Consider the following 7,513-nt stretch of genomic DNA (forward strand, 5'->3'; position numbering starts at 1 on the left):
GGTGTGTGAAAACAGCGAGCCTGGGAGGTGTGGGGAGGTCACGTTCCAGCTCCGCCATCAGAAACGTGGTACCGACCTATGGGACGTTCACTTCACCGTCTGTAACGTGAGCGTGTGGACATTAGTGTAATGCCCCAGATCCCAGAGGTGAATCTGGGATCGTGAGGTGTGTGCAGACTGTCACTCTGTGGCTGCTGTGGTCGTGGGTGTCTCGGTGTCTCTTCAGCAAGTCACGTTTCTGGTCCCTCCTGCCCTGTGCAGCCTGCCTAGAGCTCCCGGGTTGAGTTTACAGGAGTTGATACACAACCTTGTTTCCAGGACAGTGACTTCTAGGAAGGAGTTTGGGGCACTGGATGTCGGTCCCATTTTCTTTGGAGTGAAGGAGGTGTGACAAACCTTGAAGGACGGTGTCCTGTGAATAGGAATCCCACCTGGGGGAGCATCATTGTGGCCACAACTCTCTCAGTACTGCTTCAGGGCAGAGGCAAGAGAGTCCCAGAAAGGTGAAGATCTTAGCTTTGCACAGTCTAAACAATCATTGTGTCTAGTGCTTAGAGCGCACCAGAGTTGGCTGATAATACCTCATTCAGTGGGTACCTGAGACTGATGGTGTGGGAAGGTCTGGGCCAACTTTCAGAAGGGAGAAGTGAATTAGACTGAGAAAGAGAGGCAAGGACCAGGAGGTGTTACTTATTGAAGAGGGTTTGAAGGTGTTCCGTGGGGTGCAGGAACAACCTGTCCCAGCTGAGAGGATCTGTCTGCAGTGCTCTGAACACACACTCATTTCTTCAGTTTTCCCTCATTGTTCCCAGTGTCTGAGCTCTCTCAAACCCAGCCTATGGCCAAATTTGGCATCTAGAGATGTGCTGAGAGTTCTCTATTTTCATTGTTCCTTTCTGGTCATTCAGGAATGGTTTTTCCCATATTTCTACCTTATAAGAAAAGTGAAAATAATTGGATATGAGGAAATGTGACTTGCCCAGGGTTACATGATTTGTTGATGTTACACATCCTGACTTTTTGGCTAGCATTTTCCATTTTGCCACATTTAAGTCAAAACAAGTGTTTGTTCACTTTTCAGATTATTTTTGTAATGCTGAAGTCTACTTAGAGCAAACATTGCCTTAAACATCCCTATCCTTTTTAAACTCCAGTACTTTCTTTGGATTATGTCACCTCAAGGGGTAAATAATGTAAATATTTCCCACTTAATGTCAGAGTAAGCTATTCTTTAAAATCATAACTTTTGCAGGAATATATTTGAGGCAATTTTACATTATTTAAAATGGGAAAATTAGACTGCACTTCCCTTCTACTCAAAACTAATTTCTTAAATGTAATTAAAATGCTAGTGTGCTTTGGGCTGGCCCGGTGGCGCTCTGGAGAGGGCGCCGCTTGGGAGCGCGGCGCTCCCGCCAAGCGTTCGGATCCCATGTGGAGACCGGTTCCCACTCACTGGCTGAGCGTGGTGCGGGCGCAACACCGAGGGTTGCGATCCCGTTGCCGGTCAGTAAAAAAGACAAAAAGGAAAAAAAAAATGCTAGTGTGCTTCAAAAAGTTCTTGGAAGGCTTTCTATTCTCTTTTCATTCTATTTTCCCACAAACTTTGAAAGTATCCTGGTACAGTGCATTACTCACTTATAAAGAACACCCTTTTTATGCTGTATATTTTTAAAGTAAACAACTTGTATGTGATGCAAAAAACGGTATAAAACAAAATTTATAACTTACTTTACTGATGTGCAAATAATTGTCTTTTATGAATCCCATAGCCTCTATGAGGGCTAGAAACTTCACTGAAGTACATGTAGTTAACATTCATTGTGATTTTCAAAATTTCTGCCTGTGGTTGTGAAGGTATATTGAATTTATTTGACTTGTAATTTAAGACTTTCTACCCCACATAATTTTGTTAAATATGTTTTGAGTTTTGGGGACTTAAATGTATCATTCAGCATTTGCTGTGTAAGAAACAAATCAAACCCCAGTACTTTAAAAAATCCAGCCTTTTTTTTTTTTTTTTTTTTTTAATTCTATGGATCCACATCTTGGAGTGCATTTAGCTGGGCAGTTCTCATTCTAGTTTTCCCTTGATTACAAATGTGGATTTAGTCACCTGGTATGTTGACTGTGTCTGTTTGGTTAAAGATGGCTTCACTCACATGTCCTCTGGTTTGTGCTGACCCTTGTCTGGGCCCTGTTTCTCCCCAGGCTCCTACACAGTATGACTGTGTTTAAGAGGCAAGCACCAATAGCCAGTACTTTTAAAACCTATGCTTGCATGACATTTTCTAACATGCCATTGTCCAAAGCACATCACATGACAAACACTAGTTTATTGTCAGAGCTTACTAAATAAGGGCTTGGGTACTGGGAGATCAGCATACCAGAAGAAATATACATTATGTGTGTGTGTATAAACATTCTTTTTATCTATATAGCCATGGGCAACGTGTGCTGGGTTATAAGATGCACACTGTCCAGATATTTGGGTACATAAAGGGAAGATGTGTTGTAATGGAAACACTTTTTTGGAGTCATGTGTGAATTTATAATATTAGAAGGGTAACAATTGACATAGTCAAACTATTTCTACAACCCTAATTTTAGTGATGTCACAATGCATTTAAGTTATATGTTTAGGTAATATTGATTCATGCTAACTCAGTAGGCTATGTATGTTTTCATTGACCCAAAAATAAGTTGTGTGTGTAATATGTAGCTATTAATGTACTTGTAGCCACATCTTTAATGGTGTCCTTGTTGCCCCTTATCAAGGCATGAAGGACTGCTCTCTCACAGGAAGGCTTTTTGTTTGTTTGTCTTTTTTAGCTAATAAGTAGAGAGTTTTGGGAAGGAGAATGTAGAGCCAAGCCACAACAGTACTCTTCTTAATCCACTCCATTCTCTTCTCCAAGATATGCTGCCAGAGTACACTATGGGTTTACAAGAGCAACAAAAGATGAATAAATCTCCGGTGAGTTTTTTGCTTATTTATTCTCACCCTTTTTTTATTGTATTATGTGAGCTTTATGGCATGAATAAATTAAAATTGAAAAGTATAGATGAGTAAAACTCAACTTGAAAGAAATATACATTCACAAGTTAAGTTGGCATGTGTAAGACCTCAGAGTCATCTAAGTTGAATAAAAATTTTTCTCTGGTCTTTGTGATGTCATGGAAAAAAGGTGGACACCTTGTGTACATGATTGGGATGGAACCTGAGAAGAGAATCTGCCAAATTCTCTTGGGATGTGAAGACTTGGTGGCAGCAAATTCTGAAACACCATCAGTATTAGAAAGTTTTTCACTGCTGACCTGGAAGTAAACATTTCTCACTTTCTGCAGTAGAAACAGTTACCTATTTCTACAGCACAAGTTCTTAGTAAGCTTTTTATAGTTTCTAAAATAAATCTAGTTCCAGATGGCTTTGGAAGACTGTACTAGATTCATAGATAAAACCTAGAATGATAACCTAAATTATAGACAAATCCAATGACTATTCTCTAGTCTTTTTCTGACTTGAGTCTTCTGCTACATTTTGAACGGCTGTTCATGATATTCTCCTGGAAATTCCTCTGTGTTTGTTAGTTTCTCTCATGACTTCACTGATGGTTTTTGCTCTTTTCTCCTGAATTCTTATACTTTCTTCTTTATAACATAGCTTATCAAAGTGCTTCATCCTGGGCCCTGTTCTTCTCATGTGAAATTCTTTCTCACTGATTCAGTCCTCTGTAGTTTGCACTCTTCTTTGTCTCCAGGTTGTACTTCTTCCCTAGTCTTTGATCATAGGTTGAACTCTGTTGAATGCTTGTTTGTAGCTATTCAAAATGCACCTCAAGGGGCTGGCTTGTTACCTCAGATGTTTAAATCATGGTGTTTTAACGCGAAGGTCAGGGGCTCAGGTCTCTGCACCAGCCAGCTGCCAGGGGGAATAAAAACCCAAAATGTCACCCCAAGGTCAACAAATCTAAAATTAAAACCACTTCCCCTTTTTCTCTTATATATGTTATCACTACCACCCAACAACTTACACAAGCCACCAAAATGAGATTTCTCCTAGATTCCTCCCTGTTTCTTGGGTGTAATTTTATCTTGTGTTACTTCCTGCTACTTTTTGTTTGTTTGGTCTTTTCATTTTATTCTGATTTCTATATACACTGCCAGTATAGGGGGAGATGTTGGTACTCAAAAAGACAATAACTTTGGTCCACTGGAAATATCATTCTTGTAAAATCATGAGAGTAATGTTTGCTGGGCTATGAGGTTCAGTCCCTGGTGACCTATGCTTCTAACCATCACCTGTAGTGTCATCCTTAGGAGTCCATGGGGAGAAAGCCTTCAGGAGTTACTGGGACATGTTTGAACAATGGTAAATAAAAAGACATGAAATAATAAAAACAGAAAGTGTAAGTTTTCATAATGTCTACCTTTTGCTTCTATAAATTTACATCACTGATTCTATTTGTAGTTTTTATTAATGTACAGTTATCTGTTTCTAGTTCAATGAGACCCATCATGTTTTTAAACTTTCTTACAGATTGTATTTTATTCTTCTCCTATTTCAGGTAATTACTTAAAAATGAATGAGAAAAGTGGATGTGTGCATTAGTCATCAGTATGTTTTTAAAGTAGAACTGTAGCTAACAGCTAGTTAAGAACAAAAATGGACAAACAAGGGCCGGCCCGGTGGCGCACTGCTACAGTGCGCCGCTTGGGAGTGCAGCGGCGCTCCCGCGAGGGTTCGGATCCCACATACAGACCGGTTCCCGCTCACTGGCTGAGCGAGGGGCGGACACAGCACCGAGGGTTGCGATCCCGTTGCCGGTCCCGGTCCGGTACGGGCGCGACACTGAGGGTTGCGGTCCGTTGCCGGACACGGAAAAAAAAAAATGGACAAACAAGTTAGCTGAACATTTACATTCACAATTATAGTTTGAGACCTAACATAAGATGTTGTGAGGTTGCTCGCAGAGGAATTCAAGACCAATGTTGGTATTACAGCTCTTTATTGGTTAACAGCTCTTTATTGCTTGCAAGCAAGGAGAGCATGAGCATCAAGCTCGTGTCTCCCTAAATGAGGGGAAAGGCCCACCTTATACAGCCAAAAACTTCCCAACCAAGTTCTCATTTAGGCCCTCTTATGCAAACAAGGGATACAAGTCTTTTAGTTCTGATTTGTTGGCTATGAAAGATAGTTCATTGGTCAGTTCTGGAGTCTAATTCGCATTCTACCCTTAGGGCGGTGCAAAACTGCTGTTACTTTTCATTAGCATATGGATGCAGGAAGCAAGCTTGGTTACAGAAGCTAAAGTCTGATTTAAAGCAGCCAAGCATAAAATTCCTAAAACAGTTTCTCTAGCAGAATGGGGCAGGTTTAACAATCAGAAATTGTGAGTTTCCCTGCTTCAGTGTGAAATGCTTTTCTTTGTTTTGAATCTAATATTCACTGTGACCCTACACTCTTCATGTTTCAAATCAAAGTACTACTTTAGGTCTCTAATAATTGTATTGGTGTCCCAGTTATCTGCTGTGCTACAAAGTATCACAAACCTTCATGGCTTAAAATAAGAACATCTAATTACATGTCATAATGTTTTGAGTCAGTAAACTGGACAGGGTGGTGTGGGTTTGCTGCTACACAATGTCTCTGCTCTAAGCTGGAAAAAATTTAGTGGCTGGGAACACTGAGTAGACATCCAGCCCTGTCTTCGTGGCCATGTTGGACTTCCTCACAGTGTCATTCTCAGGGTAGTCAGGTTTGTCTGGTTTCTGCCAAAGCAAGTGTCCAAGAGGCCCAGGCAGAAGCTGCAAGGATTCCTGTTATCTCCACTCAGATACCAAAGCATCTCTTGCAATGTATTCTATTAGTCAGGTACATCACTAAGACCAGCCTTGATTGAGGGGGAAGGCAATTAGATTCCACCTCTCAATAAGAGAAATAGGAAGACTTTGCAGCACTGTTGAATAGACCACAGTCTGCTCTCTGACCATAAATTTCTACCACATGAAAATATACTTTGCCCCTCTCAAGACCGTTAGAAACATTCTACCATTGTGCAGCTGACAAAAAGCCAAACTAAATAAGCTCCAGTGTCCTGTCATCTTTTTAACACACATCCAGCTTACAGTGAACAGACAGGCATGACCATGTGTGCACTTTTCTGCAGACAGGGTTGGTGAAAAGGGGCAGCACCCTGAGGGCACTGGTCTGAGTAATTACTTATTCCCTTAAGGCACCTGCTTTAGTATTTCATTGGGGTCCAGTTCTGGTCCCTGGAAAAGATGGTTTGTGCCTCTTCACCCTGTCCTCTAGGCTCTCGACATTCTTTGTCAATATCTCTTTTTCTTAAATGCCTGGGTTTGCAGTTGACCGATTTTCTTTACCTATTTTTGGTTATTATATGTTGAGGCACCCAACAACCTTCTTATTTTTTTCTGACTCTGGCCTTTAGATACAGGAGATTATCTGGTGTAATCACTGCCATAAAAACATGGGTTTCCATTGTGCTAAAATCCATTAGACCAATGCTACCCTCACACTTTCTGAGTCAGGCCCTTTATTTTCTGACCTCCCCTTCTCTCCAAGGTGGCTATTTCCTTAGAAGTTTTATTGTTTACGAGGCACTATCTATGTGTCAGATCCTAAGATACTTACAAAGCTAGAAATATTTTTGGTCTTTCATCTTTTTTGGAAAACACTAGATTTGATCCTTGCCACAAAAACAGTTTAACAGTTTGAAAATATTCTTCTGGGAAACATGGACTGAAAAGTAGTTTTATTTCAAACTCAGCAAGTCCTGGCTCCTTCATATTTTCTCTAAATTCTGTTTGAAAATTGAACATCCTTCTTTTATTTTCTCAGTGACAGAGAGGAGGCCAGGTAGCACTTTAATTGATGTTCATATATTGAACCACCCTTGCCTACTTGGGATAAATACCACTTGGTCATGGTGCATACTTCTTTCTAGACATTATTGGATAAGGTTTGCTAATATTTTATTGAGCTTATCTGCATGTATGTTCATGAGAGTTAGCAGTTTGTGTTTTTCTATTCTCATAATATCTTTGGTTTTGGTACTGAGGTAATGCTGTCTTCATATGATGAGTTGGGAAGTACTTTATTTTCTGTTCTCTGCAATAGACTGTAGGAAGTTGGTGTATTTTTTTCCTTAAACGTTGATTTGAATCTCCTGTGAACACTTCTGGGCTGAGTGCTTTCTGTTTGGAATGTTATTATTTACTCAATTTTCAAAATAGATACAGGCCTATTCACATTGTGTATTTGTGTGTGTGTGAGTTTTGGTAAACTGTGCCTTTTAGGCAATTGGTCCATTTCATGTAGGTTGACAAATGTGTGCACAGAGTTGTTCATAGTATCTATTAGTTCTTTAATGTCCACAGGATCTGTGGTGATGGTCCCCTCTCTCATTTCCAATATCAGTAATTTCTGTCTTGTGTTCACTATCTTTTTACTTAGCCTGGCTATAGGTTTATCAATTTTACTGATCTT

Source organism: Galeopterus variegatus, unplaced genomic scaffold (assembly GCF_000696425.1).
Source record: "Galeopterus variegatus unplaced genomic scaffold, G_variegatus-3.0.2 Scaffold4511, whole genome shotgun sequence".
NCBI classification, from domain to species: Eukaryota; Metazoa; Chordata; class Mammalia; order Dermoptera; family Cynocephalidae; genus Galeopterus; species Galeopterus variegatus.